General features: G+C 41.0%; 1 long non-coding RNA gene across 1 annotated transcript; it reads right to left on the bottom strand.

Annotated features, from left to right (window-relative positions):
* Nucleotides 1-767: 767 nt before the first annotated feature.
* LOC146767877 (uncharacterized) lies at nucleotides 768-14,018 on the bottom strand. The gene is made up of 2 exons (XR_014953708.1): nucleotides 11,644-14,018; nucleotides 768-911 (listed from the first exon to the last, which is right to left on the bottom strand). It is a non-coding gene; the product is annotated as an uncharacterized LOC146767877 (long non-coding RNA).
* Between the last annotated feature and the right edge of the window lie 690 nt (nucleotides 14,019-14,708).

Here is a 14,708-nt window from a genome sequence, read left to right as displayed (position 1 = left end):
CCAAATTTTTTCCAGCCACCAGTTTGTATAGTATTTTCCTTGTCCCTGTGCACACTGAAATTTTCAGATAGTTCCTTTTTGACCTGTTGACTTATTTCTGCAGAAATAAGGCAAGGAACAGGAAGGATGTGGTACCTGGTGGGCCCTGGCATGTGGGAGCTGGGGGAAAGGACTATGGGGGAAGGCTGTCTGTGTCTGTTTGAGTAAATGTAAACACTGAAGAAAGCAATTGTAAGAGGCACGGGGGAAGCAGTTTCTTAACCAGAAGCTGTGACACTAGATGGAATAGTGACAGCTGGGAGTGGTACCCAGAGCCTCAACAAAACCCAGTGACTGGATTTGCTCTGGGATCCCCAGTACCATCCCAGCAAGGTCTTATTTGGTCTCTGGGAGCAGCTGTGGCCCAAGAAGCAAAAATATTTGCTACTTTGGTGGGTTTACTTAGGGATGATCATCTGAAAGGTTTTATTTGTGCCTTTATCTTTTCTGCAAGCTGCTCTCAGAGTTTCCCACCTAACTCTAGAAATGGTGGATGCATTTTACCATGTGGTTTCATATATCCTGGCTTTTGCTCAATTAAGAAGTTCCCCAAACTGCTTTTGTGTCTTAAATCCAGAGCCTCTGACCCCAGACTGGGGAGTGACCAAGAGGATTAAAAAGTGACCCATACTGAGTGCTTAAGCAGGTGCAAAAGAGTGTAAAATGCAGATAGTGAGAAAGGGGGAAAAGGAGAAGATTAATATCAAGTGAAGAATAAAGTAAACATGAAATTTCATCCTTTTTATTTTCTTTTTCCTTCTGCATTTTATTTGAGGAAGGCTGTTGTGTTTCCACAGCATGTCCACAGCATCACAGATCTGTCATGATCTCACAGAAAAGCAATGCACCCACCAGGCCTGGAAGGTCTGCTCCTGCAGGGAATAGAAAACATGGTCCAAAAACTGTTATTCCAGCTTTAGCAAATGCCTGTTAAACCATCTGATCAGCCTGTGATGACTTTGTCTTTACCAGAAGATTTGAAATGGCAGGCTGGGGTTGCTATAGTAAATGTGTCATTTCTTTTCCTTTCCAAAGGGTGAAACAGCTGAGGTGTGTGTCATCCTGCATGGAGACAGATAGGACTGGTTTCCCTAAGAACTTTGGCTTGTTATTCAAATCAAACAACAGCAGGACTGGGATTTGCCTGCCTTTTCTTTAGCAGTTAACAGGGAGGTGGTGTGTAACCACCAGCACCTCACCACCACTTTGGTACCTCTGCTGTCACTGGACACCTCTGCAGGACACTCTTGCAAAGACACCTTCAGCTAAAATGTGTTCATTGTGAGTGAGATTAAGTCCCTTTGGAGGTGCCTGAGATTGCAGGAGCCCAATTAAACTTGAAGTATGATAATTAGGGAACGAAGGTCACGTCAGATAATCCTGTCCCAAGTACTGAAGTACTTTTTTGGCATTTTGCTTTTCAGCCCCTGGAATATTGTCACAGTATAACGAGCTGGAATTTCAAAACATGGCGTTTTATGCATACAATCTTCTCTGTGGGTGTGAGTGCTGCATGTCTGGACTGTTTTCCTGTCCCTAGGAAATGCTCCTCTTCATATATCTGTACATTTGGTGCTGCTCACATACAACCCAGCAGTAAAAAGTTTCTCTGCACAGCTTTCTTTTTGTCCTGGCATCTGTTACAAAATGAAAAATGTATCACAACAATTAGATAAAAACAATAAAGTCTTCAATAATTGCTTAAAATATATAAAGGACCAGCTTGGTCTTTATGTATTTTTCTTTTTACCTAAGATTTTTATTATCAGTTCCGAATTTATCTTCCTGAATTTTCATTTTGGAAGGAAGAAAGGAGTCAGTGAATCATAAATACTTGTTACAGCTTTAATTTTACTACTGTGCTTATGAATGTTTGATGTTTGAAGTGGGTTTATTTTCTCTGACAAAAAGCACTTCCTGTTCTGTGGTGTGTGCTCATTGTGCAATCAAGTGCATATCAGTAACTTCATTTGTATATGACTGAGAAAGCTCATGTAAATTAGCATGCATAATGAACTTTGAAACACTCAAAAAGGCTGAGCTCAATCATCAGTGAGAAACCACATAACCAGATGTAGGAGGAATACATCTAATGTGTGCCTAGCTACTACACTTTTAAAACAGAAAATATGGGCAGTGCTCTGCTGTCTCTGTAACACATCTTGTACAGAGCTTTACTCCGTTGCTCATAACCAAGAGATCTTTTTGGTTGCTGCTGCTGAGGAATAATTTCCCTCTCCTCCAAATCAGACCATTTAACTTCCTTGAATGATGGCAGGCCCTTCAGTCTGACAGAGAGAACATTGAGTTTCTATAACAGGTAGTTCTGAGTTAAATCACTTCTGCCAGGGCTGTCTTGGGAGGCCGTCAAGCCCTGTGCGCACACTTCCTACAAGCACCAAGCAAGAGCAGGTGCTCTTGTAAGAATAATGACTTGCAGAGACCCATTGCTTTGAGAAGATTTTCCTAAGCTTAGAGGGAATAAAAAACTTTGGGGCCTCAGTAGGAAAATATTCTGCAGCTTGCAGGATTGAGCTGAAATAACATTTCATTAAAAAAACTGTTGAAAATGGCGTCCCTCTCATCCCTAATCAAGTCGTATCTAGTTTAGGTCTTTGGAGTAAACAAAATACCATCTCTGGATATGATTCTGCTTGTGTCTGACAAACCTAAACTTAATATGATAGTCAGTAGGATTTACCATCCATTTTATAACATTTAACTTTTTAATGGGAAAGGCCAAAGAAAGAACCATTCTTTTGAGTGGCATGCAACTTTCCATTACTATGCCTTTTCCCCCCTGATTTTACTTCATCTGCATAATTCTCCACCTGCCACAGTCTCTATTCTTAAAGCCTGTTTTTTATTAATGTTGCGGGGGTTCTAAACAGATTCTTCTGCATCACAGGGGAGGATGAAAAATTGAGAAAGTCCTGAAGTACAAAACCTCTGGAAGAAAAATGAGTTTACAAAACTGACATATTTTTATGTGCAGTTTCTGACACCTTACGTGATAAATTTACTCTTTTTGAGATTGCAGGGACTGAACTTCAAGACACACAGAAAATTCTTACAGCTTCCAGAATCCACTGAATTTCAGCAGGGTATCCCAGCTGTTAGCCATTTACAGATAAGTGATCTCTCTACAGTTCGATGCAGCAATCAGGCATCAATTATGGTAGGAATTACAACTTGTTGGGGATGGGACTGGCACCTTTTTGATAAAGAGGTGCATTTTTCAGTAGTTCACAAAGAAAAAAAAAATGTAGGGAAGATGAATTTAGATTTTGTCCATGGTGTCTGTACCAAGATCACAATATGTGCCTTGTAAGTGTAGACATATTCCTTTCACTGAAAAGCATTAATTTTATTTAACTAAAAATGCTGAAGATCCTTACATGCCTCACTGAAGGATCTTAACATATCATGTTGAGTACATCTGTCCTATTACCTGAGCATTATATCACCTTTATGTTTTGATTCATAGTTTGCTACATCAGGGAGGTTGGTGGCTGCCACAGAAGTTGACTTATGAGTTAATATTTTTGGTTTTCTATGGGATCTATGCCCAATTTTATAATCCCCTCTATCAAAATATGCTTAATAAGCAGGTAGAGAACTTACCTACTTATACCAACTTCAAAATAAGAGACTACATAAAAAGGAGAATACTTGCTCAAAAAAAAAAAAATCAGAATGCTTAGCTGGGGGAATTCAGTCCTTGTAGATGGCATGGACACCCTTTAGGGACATACTGGAAGCATTCAAGAAATGCATACCTCAGGTGAAAAAAGCCTTAAGAAAGGGTGCTGAAAGAAAGCATCCTTAAAAAAGGATTGCTAAACAGCAGGATTAAACAGATTATTAAAGCAAGACGGTGTACTTCAGAAAGTTGAACTTTCTTTCAAAGGAAGAGTTCAGTGTGTTGGTAAAATTATGTCCCTGGGGGAAATAAACCAATCCCAGTGTATAAAACTGCAGCCTCTGACTTGATCATTACATGTCAATGCATTCACTATGCAATACCAAAATCTCAGAATTACAACAAATAATTCTGTCAAAATTTCAGCTCAGTGGTGATAAAAAGAAAAGCAAATTGATTCCCTTTAGGTAAAAAAAAAATAAAAATAACACCACCACTGGATAAATCTGTGTTGACAAGCCTACACAGTTCTGGTTGCCACCTGAGGAAGGAGAGAGAACTCTGAAAGGTTCCCAAAGGAGCCACATGGATGGTGAAAGGTTGCTGGATGGAACAAGAGGTACAACTGGGAGCCCTGTAAAATTGTCAGTCAAGGTCAGGGGATAAACAAGGGGTGTTTGCTCACAGTCTTTTCCAGTCTAAAGTGCAGAGATGAACAGCAGGGTAACCAGCTCTCAACAACAACAGCAGCAGCAGCAACAATAACAAAACAAGGTGTTTCTTGCACAAAGCCTGTAATTAGGCTGTGGGATTTCTTGCTGCATTTTGTGGCGGGTGGTAAAAGTTCATAGGACACAGAGGGAGCCTGCACAGGCTCGTGGAAGAAAAATCCACCAAGATTAAACATTCAGCAATCATGTCTGGCTGAGGAAATGCCTGAGGAGGCCGTGAGAACATCAGTGGGAAATACCATCATATGCTTGTTCTGGAGATTTTTGTAATCTTCTCAAGAGCCTGCTTTTGATCACTGTGGGAGGCAGGACTCTGAGCTGATGGACCTTTGCTCTGACCCAGTGTGATCACACTTGTGCTATTTAGTGGAGTTGCGTGTAATTGTAGACTGAGAACTTTTCTGAAGATTTGCAAGGGGACAAAACTACCTTGTGCTTTTATTTCTGTTTTTCCCTAGTTAAAGTGCTACAAAGGCAATTCATGAGGGAAATGTTTTCCTCAAATAAGGAATTGTGTGTTAATAGGAAGTTAGACAAAATGCAAATATCAGATGCCTCATTTTTCTTGTTCCTTGTTGCCAGTGCAGTTTCCATTTTCTTCACACCTGGGCTTTGTGTGACACTAAATCACATTTAAAATCACATTTAACCTCATTTGAACTTCTCTGCCAAGTTCAATCCCAGAAGATGTTATTTGCCTCTGTAATTTTCTTGCTAGTCCTGCAACTGGTACAAACTCCAGGTCACTTTTAAAAGTGGTTGTGTGTGCTTGACAAAAACAAAGAAGAAGATCCTTGCCTCAGAATTGCTTTTCAAAGTAGGATGTGCAGTTACAGAAAAAGTTGCAGTGTAGATTGCTTTTTATATTGCAAGAACTGGTCAAACAGGGACTCTTTTTTTAAAAAGCATGAGAATGAAGTACAGAAGGATTGAGAGTGACAAAGAGGCTGCAATGAAATGACAAAGTCAGTCTAAGCTTGGTTGAGTAATATATTTACAAGATGCATATAGAGTGCAACAAAAGCTTTATGTGTGGCATTGCACAGCACAATGCAATCCAAGCATGAGTCAGCTGGGTCTTGGAAGCGCTTGTACAACTGTATTTGATGAGCATTTGATGGTTTAGCTGGGTACTGGTGTGCCCTGCATTTCTGTGTGAGTCCAGGTCTCATGAAAATCAGTGTGAAGTGCTCCTGCTGAACCTAGCTCTGGACTCCAAGAATCCTGTCACTTAGTTTCCGAAGTTTGACAGGCACTTCTGAAAATTACATAGAGGAAATTATCTTAATATCAGGAATAGGAGGAAATAGAGCTTCTGAATTTTTATCCAGTCATTTAGCTACAGTAACATTCCTCTCTGTGAGTATTCCTCTCAGACATATGTTTTGCTGTAAATGTCCACAGTCAGAGGCACTTTCAATATGTATCTAGGTCATTAATGTTTCTGTCTATTTGTTTTAATCAAGTCTGCCACTATCCCTCTTAGTTGCCACCATGTTGCATTAAAATGAAGTGCAGATAATTCTGCTATAGAGCATTTGGAGAATTTTGAAGTCACCTGACTTCCTTTTTTAATACAAACATTTTGATTCCTTTTCAAGAGACATTTTAGTCCTCAGGGTATGTTTCAGCCTACCAGAGTGTTACAGACAGGGTGCAGCATGCGCCTCTATTGAGTAATTCTGTGATTCAGAGAGCATTTGCTTCACAGCTATGACTCCCACAGCTCCTGGATGCTCCAAGCTGCAGGGTGAGTAAAGCCTACCCTCAGAGGCACTCTTCCTTCCTCCATTTGCCTTGAGCTCCTCAGAGAACAATGTCCTCTGCTCTGCTTACTCCTTCCCTATCACAGGGCAAAGAATCTAACCACTAACAGCTAATTCAAAAAATTCCCATAATCACAGCTTATTAACTCGATCTCCATCAGGAGTTCTAGAAAGCATTCTTTACAGAAGGTTATATAAAGAATAATAAAAATCTGAGACAGAATTTAATCACACTGATGTCACTAAAATGGAATTATTCTGCATGACAGATGTTGGCGTTTCTACTAGCTTTCAGTTTTGGTTAATTACCCTTCTGAGCTCTCTTACCACCTGGCAGCAGTTTTTATTGATCAACATGTCTGTCATGGTTGTGTGCAAGATATTTAGGCAGAATGGTTTTCTCAGATATAGCATCAAATGGAGTTACATAATGCCAAAATACACACCTGTGTGCTCTAAGGCACCTTGAATGACATGGCAAAAAAAGCTGGTGTCTTGCTAAGGAAAGTAAAGATAAGTCTTGCTGACAATACTAGTGTGTTCCAAGCTAATAGGCAGCTTTAAGTAATTGTTCTCAGTCTATGTTTCTCCATTTTAGTGCCATTCTGCTAATTATCCAATGCTAGATACTATGATTTAACCTCTAATATTGCCTTTCCTAAACAATAATGTATAGGAATACAATTTTCTACCTTGATTTAGGTCCAATGACATGTAGTACCTACTTAGCATAACTGAGAAACAGGATTAATACTGGCATGCAAAATTTTGAGCTTTGATGAATAAGATGTCCTGATGCCTTTGAGGTATGACCAACCTTAAATGACTGACAGTAGCTAGGTAAAGACATAGGAGCTATTCTGTGGAAGTAGAAGTAGCCCAGCATCTTGGCAGGACAAGTATTCTGGAGTTAATTTTATTGGGTTTTTTCCCAAGGATTGATAACAAATGCTTCTCTCTTTTCTCATACCTGGCCTACTTTCAAAGTCAGAGCAGAGTGTATCACATATCATGTATCAATGTGGCCTCTGAGTTGCCTTTTCCTCATCATATTAGATGGGACTCCCATAACTAATTGAATGTTGCTCTTATTTACAAAGAGTCATCTCTATTTTTTTAGGCACACATGCATTTTCTTTGGAGGATACTCTTAATGGATGGAGGATTTTTTTCTATTTGTTACTATCAACAATGCAATGAATTTAATCTACAACATACAAGTACAGTGAGACAGTAGCCTTGTACTTATGTCCAAAGACAGAAAGACAAGATGATTCGATGACACAGGAGGGAAGTAAACTAGGATTACTTTTCCATCTTTGTTTTTTTTAAAGGACAGAAGTGAAAAAAATCTCCCACCTTTCTGTTCAAAAGCCCTTTTTTCCATTTGCATCACATCTGATCTTTCTTCAGGCAGAAAAGAGCATTTTTGTTGATAATAAACCTATACCTAGCATTTTTCTAGTGTGCTAGAGCTAGACAATTTTTATGCACGGGCATATGTTGTTTAGAACCATGGTGCTAAAAACTTGAAACTCATTTGTGTTTGTAACACAAGGGCCCCTGTGCTGACAGTTATGAGATTTGCTATTAAAGCAGACGTTCAGAGACCTTGCCTTCCTGCCTGGCCATACCTGTGCAGCCTGAAGAGTTGCTCATACAGAACTGGGGTGATGTCCTTTCTTCTGGAGGATGTCCTGCAGCCATGGCCATGCTGTGGAGGAGCACACTGACTGTCAGGCTTTGTTAGCTCAGAGCAAGCTGGTATCTCTGACAGCTCAGTTTGTTTGGGACTGTACAGATTCTGTGTAGGACTCCTCTTAATATTTGCAACGAAATCTCTGTGAACGTGTGACCTAGATCTGAGTTGTGCCTTCACCCACTGCTGGCCAGCTGGTAAGAAGCAAAGGGAACAGTGTTGTCTCATAAATCCTGAGTGGTTTCAAGAGAAGCCCTACTGGCAGATACCCTTTGAGGATCTGCTGGTATCTCCAGACTTCTGGAGAAAGCAGAGACCCCATAGTCCACCAAAGGACCAGCTCTTTCTTGTCAAGAAATACTTAGTGCAAAAGGTACAGGAACAGGCTGGTCACTGTCTAAAACCAAGTGAAGGAGAGGAAAGGTACTTCCAGGCTGTACTTCACCAAGTACTTCCATTCTGGAAATGTTTGTGAGGAATGGCTCCAAGAGTCACCTAAGTCTACCAGAAACTACATAAAGATTTGGTTCAAGGAATGGGGAGAGATTCAGACTGTTTGTGATGGAAAACAAATGCTAGGAACAATTTTTAAAATGAAATTAGTGAAAAGGCAGATTTCTGTAACAGTACTTTTCACAGCAACCAAGCAGAGATGCTCTTGATGCGATCCACTTGAGGAAAGCAGCAATACAACAAAGGATTTAACTTCTGTGCTATTTTATCCCCATCTCTTCTGTGTGTGAGTTCCCACTACAGTCAAAAAATAGGCCCTTTTTCCCTGTGCCATGCTTCGAGCAATCCTGGTGTAAGGCTGCAATTGCACAATAGCCTGTCTCATGTCTTGTCTCATTGTGCATCTCATGAGATGATATTAAGAAAACATTTCCTTGTGACTTCCAGTAGAATGTGGCAGAAATGCTTGACTCAAATGCTAGCTGTTTGCAGGATGGCTGAAAGGCATGCAAACATTTGCTGGGGGTTCATGATCTGGTTGTATCACTTAACTTGCTGAGATCTTTTCTGATACTGTGGAAGCAGCATTAAAGGCAGAATAGGGCAGACTGAAGCTGAGAACTGAGAGTATCAATACAATTCTTCTCTACAGAGAATTTTGTGAGCCATAAGGATGCAATAATATTTCAGAGGCTGAAAAGATAAAAAATAAGAAATTTTTCTCCTTGTCCATGCATTTTCCTCTTGCCCTCCTCTTTTACTTTTTTTTTTAAATTTCTGCTGTTCTTTATTTTTACTTATTATTAGCTAAGTACTTTTGCTTTTCTCTAAAGGCTTGAGGATTACCTTCTGCTTCAATACAGTCGTTTTTCCCCTCTTTCAAGATCTATTCAGCCTGTTTACTGATGCTGTATTCCATGTGCAATCTTCTTAGTCATGAGATCTGCCCCTATAATTCAGATTCCATAAACAATGTTAAATACACTATTTAATAAATGGAAAATTGGGAAGCCTGTTAGATGAATTGTAGCAGAATTCTTCTTAACCCTCCCACTTGGCTCAACTTTGAGCAGTCAAGAATAGAAATTTGAAAGATTGCCATCAGAGAGGTCCTTCTGAAAGCAGAAAATTGAACATTGCCTTTTAAAGAGCCTTGTCCCCAGAAACCATGAGAAAGGAAGTGAAAGTGCAAGGTGACACAGTGAGGGTGAAATCTGTGCACGTAGGCACTGGAAAACATTGTTGTCATGCAATGGGTCAGGAAACAAACAATGGTCAGTGCGTATGTCCCTATTAGGCCAAAGCATTTTAAATTGACAAGTCTGAATCCATCACAGAAAATGTGTTTGCATAAAGAGCTCGTATCAGATTTGCTCCATTCTGGTCTCCAGGTATCTGTATCCCAGGGCTATCTCCCATGCATTACTACCAGAGTGGAAGACACCAAGTCCAATCCTGGGAGCCCACAGTCTTTAACTAATTTATGAATCCTGTTGAGGGAACAGCTCCAGGATGGAGCAGGACTGGGTTGCAGGAGGGCTGGAAGTCTGGGATGCAGTTTCTCTGTGTGGAATGAACAACAGCTTGTGCATCATCCTGGAACTGGACAGTTGTGGGAGAGTCCTAGCCTCAGCATGTCCCAGTCCTACACACAAGAGATTTCTTGTGGTGATTCCTGAGATTCAGCATAGCAGTTATTGCCTCCTGAGAGAAGAAGGGAGCTCCGTGCCCCTGCCCTACCTTGTGTTGGCCATTGAGCATGATGAGCATCTGTAGAAGCAAGTTCTGCTTTTAAAATTCCAGTATTCCTGGAGCTGTACGCTTTGTGGTTTTCTTAAAGCATAAACCAAACACCAAGACCAAACCTAAGCATAACACTAACCCTAAGTTAGCAGTAAAAGGAGCATGAGCTGAGGTGAAGGTGGCCAGCACACGGTTGATGCCAAGGAGAAAGGTGTGGAGACAGCAATGTTGGGGCAGTGCTGTGCTGCTCTTGGCATGTGTTTTGAAGTTCCAGTGACCCTGGAGCTCTAGGCTTTGTGGGTTTCTTAACCCTAACCCTAAGCATAACCCTAACCCTAAGCAGAGCAGTAAATGCAGCCTTTTATTCAGGCTGAGGTGGCCATGACCTGGCTGGTGCCAAGGAGAAAGGTGAGGAGGGAGCTGTGTTAGAGCAATGCCATGCTTCCTTTGGCATGTCTTTTGTAGCTGCAACAAAACCCTTCATTTGTGGCTCACACTGACTGCGTTCGGATTGTCACTGTAATTGTTTTTTCCCCGTATCCAGTTGTAAACCATTTTTTAATGCATGTGAAAAGCCATGGATGGCTTAGTGCCTAGAACAAATTTTCTTCTAGCATTAACAAATACTGACCTTCTCTTGAAGCGTTTTGTACATGACCAGCACTTTGTTCGTGTGAGTCATTATCTACAAGTTAAGGAATGTGTGTCCATACTTAGACAGCAGAGCATATTTGAGGTTAGAAGGAATTATTGCAAGGAGCTAGAAGTATATATTGTTTTGAGGCTTCTTTGTGCCTGTCACTTCCCAGAAATATTTTTTTTTGGTTTTATTTTAGTTTACTTGAGCATAAGATTTATCTCTCAGATTTGAAGCAAGTGTATTTTAGACATAACATGATTTAGCTATGATGTGTAGAGTACAAGGTAAAGGTTTGCTCTTCAAAACCTGCTGAATTTGAATGAAATTTGGAAGAAACTTCTTAAATCATCTAATTTATAAAGCAAGTATGTGAGCTGCTGCACTGAGGGTATTCAGGGTCTCTTCCTCCAGGAATGTGCTTTTCCTGCCTGGGACAGGAGACAGTCAGAGCAATGCAACTGACACATATTAAAAATCTACATCATTATTTTAAAATATGATGTGTAATTACTAGTGGGCAGCCCACTTTTTACGCAGGAAATGTGAAAAAAACCCATTTATTACATGAATAACACATTTTCCTGGTTTTATATACAATATGCCATTTCTTATCTTCATATACATGTAGATGAAGCACAATATGCAATTAGTACATTCTGAAATAAGAGACATCAGTTAATCTTAGAGATTAAGTTCAGGTCTTTTCCAAGTGAGTTTTACAGGATTTTAATGTCTTCCTTTTTATTTTATGCTGAAAAAAGAACAAAGTAAAATTGAATGCAAAAATTAGATCTTTGATTTGGGTGGAAAGGAGTAATGAAAGGTTAAGTACTCTGTTTTGTAAGCACGGAAATTATGATTAGGCAGGGTTTGTTTAACCAGCTGTGACCTAATAACTTTTGCGCAAGAATGATAAGCACAAACCGTACCTGAGGAAACCAGATCCTTTTCAGGGTGAGATTGGTATTCACACTCCCCATTTCCTCTGCTTTACATCACAACCCGTAAATGATACTAGCAGGCTGAGAGCAAGCAGGGCGAGCAGGGTTTCCTCCCAGGGCAGAAGCACATACTCTGTCCAGATGTGCGTCATCGTTACTGATTTTGGCAATCAAGAACTGTGAGCTGCCTGTCACAGATGCTGTCCTTCTCCTCCTCACTGCAGGACGCTAAGGGTGACTTCTCCATAGCCATGTTTGCAGAGGAGTCCCAACACTTTGTCACTCTTCTGGCTGGCACCTGGCTTCTTCAGGGAGAAAAAAAGAACATGCTACTGAATCTAGATCAGTGCGGAAACAGATGAAAGACCTGCAGTGCCATTTCCCAAGAAACAGCTACAACACGGTTTAATCCCAAATAGAATGGAATTTCCACATTATGTGGAGAAAAAAACTGTAAACCCTAGCCACCCTCCATGCCAATATGTTTTGTCATGCTCACTGAGTGACTAGTACTTCTAAAATATGTATGGCTAAGAGCCTTGACCTAGTTTCATATGCCAGATCTGGGAACAAAAGAAAAGTCTGGGGGAAAGAAAGAACAGGGTGGCACCACTGCATTAAGCACACAGTTCTACATTGTCCTCTTTCATCCTGCTTCCAACATCTACTTTTAAGACAGCAGTTGCTGTGGGAGTTCTTTACTATCTTCTGTAAGGTAACATTTCTGCTGCACCCAGTGCTTCTGCCTTTTACTCAGAGACACTGCTAGGGCCTAGGTAAGCCAGTAAGGGTGGATGCAGACTACTGTCCACACTCTTACCTTCACCCTGCTGCAGCTCAACTCTATGTAACATGAAGACAGACAAAGTCAGGAAAGTAAGAGGATTCACTTGACCAAATGCAGATTTTGACAATGTCAGCTCCTCCCCTGAGTCTCTGGGGAGAGAAAGAAGATCCTCCAGGACACAAAACATCTCATCCAAACCCAGGAGTCTGAAACAAGTCATCTTTGAAGCATCTCCTGATCAGGGGATTCTTCTCAGATACAAGTGACTACAATTAGATGGGCTATTCTCAAACAGTTCCTATTAACATTAATTAATTTTAGTCTTATGGAAATGCATATATATATTTCCAGAGAGATCTACATTATAACTAACTTCTGCTTCTCCCCCAGAGTCAGTAGCTGGTAGCTCGTTTGTTTATTCCTTTGTTCATTCCATCCATCCATCCATCCATCCATCCATCCATCCATCCATCCATCCACTTATCTGCAGCTCCTTATCAGAGGGAAGAAGGGAGAGAGAGACAGGAAAAGCAGGGCCTGCTCACCCCAGAAGCACCTGGCAACCAGAAATGCACATGGCAAGAATAGTTCAGAAGATAAGAAAGAAATTGATTTAACTCCTGCTATAGCCCTCCAAATGCAGACAAGCTGGAAGCTAAATTTCTGCTTTCATTATAACTAATTGGCAGTTGCTATCTACGAGGTACTTCTTGCCTTCGGTTAAACAAAACCAGAAAATGAAACATTAACTGGTAATAACTGATAAAGCAGGGATGAAAAAAGAGCAGAGGAGTGGAAAGGGCAGGAGCAATTCTTAATTAAGGTCTTTTCTCCAGCAACTTGCAGCTGCCTTTCTGGCGTGAGTGCCAGTTTCTGTGGCAGCCTGTGCAGGGCAGGTTGACACAGGTGCGAAAGGTGTGCTGCAGTGGCCCCATGCTGCAGGGGTCCCTGAAACCCATACTGAAGCCATCCCCCATGCTGCAGCTGTCCCCACGTTCACTGCTCTCTGGGCACCCTCACACCTGCCTCCCTTCAGTAGGTGAGGTTTTTGCTCTCAGCTTCCTTTGCATCTGAAGCATAGAAAACAAGTATATAAAGTGATAGGAAAGTGAGTGTGGCTGGGCCACACACTGAAGTGTCAAAGAACAGGAGAAGAACAGGCAACTTAAAAAAAATCAGTGCTTTTAAAGAATTAAAAGGGCATTCATATGTATACACACGTTTTCTAGGATGTGTCAGTTTCTTGGATGTTTCATTTTAAAGTGTAAAAGGACAATGTGTAACATCTATAAGTTACACATTAACTTCCTTGAAGAAGTGTAATAGTAGAAATCTACAAAATATTATAGGGTACTGAAATATTTTCTTGCTGCCAACAAGTTACAGGTTCAAGAGGCACGAACCAGTATGTGATCAGGGTGTACAGCATTAGGACTTGCAGATCTCTGTCTTGATCATTCCATCAGAGTCAGTGGTCTGGAATGCCTTCTCTGCCACAAGATGAATGCTCCTGAAATGCACCATGGCTTTATTCTTTACTCGATGTCCTTGTGACTCCAAGAGGAGTGCCATGCAGGAAGTGCATGGCACAGACTGCAGGTGGATAGGTTCTGCAGCTAACTCAGCTCCTTGGTACAAATAAATCATGTTTGATTCAGTTCTTTCTGATAAACTAGGATGACTATCAAAAGTTACTATGGCAAGCCACCACCCTTGGTCCTAGCTCCCAAATTAGTTCAGGGCAGGAGGATGCTGAGACTCTTGAAGCCACAGACTGAAACAATCTGAGGTGGAGGCAGCAGGACCTTGAAACTCAAGTCTACTAAAATAATCTCCTCTAGGATTGCTATTACCTCTTCTCTTATTGTGTTCAGAGAAAACTCTTTCTAAATCTAAGAGTAAATGTGCTATGAGTGGCCTGTGTACAACGTTTTATGATAATACATAACATACTATAAAGCTTAAAAGCTTCTCGGGACAGTCTGAGGAAAAACACAGCTGCTTAGACAACACCCAACAAGACTAGGCAGATAAAGGAAGGAAACAGCCTGTACAAAAAGCCTGTGATGGGGCTACTTTCCAGCAACTACCAGCCAGATAAGAGCTACCTCAAACTGGCGTAGCTCCACATGCCTGCAAGTGGTGTGCAGTTAAACAGCAGGTGAGGACTGACGAGCACCTTCTCAACTTTCATACCTTGCTGGGCTTGTAACTACAGCTTCCAGCCTCAACACAAACATCTGACCCAGTCTTAACATGTGTTTTC

This window comes from Lonchura striata, chromosome 3, assembly GCF_050655825.1.
Source record: "Lonchura striata isolate lonStrDom1 chromosome 3, ASM5065582v1, whole genome shotgun sequence".
Taxonomy (NCBI): domain Eukaryota; kingdom Metazoa; phylum Chordata; class Aves; order Passeriformes; family Estrildidae; genus Lonchura; species Lonchura striata.
The sequence above is the reverse complement of the archived record's forward strand: the minus strand, read 5'-3'. Positions and strand labels throughout refer to the sequence as shown.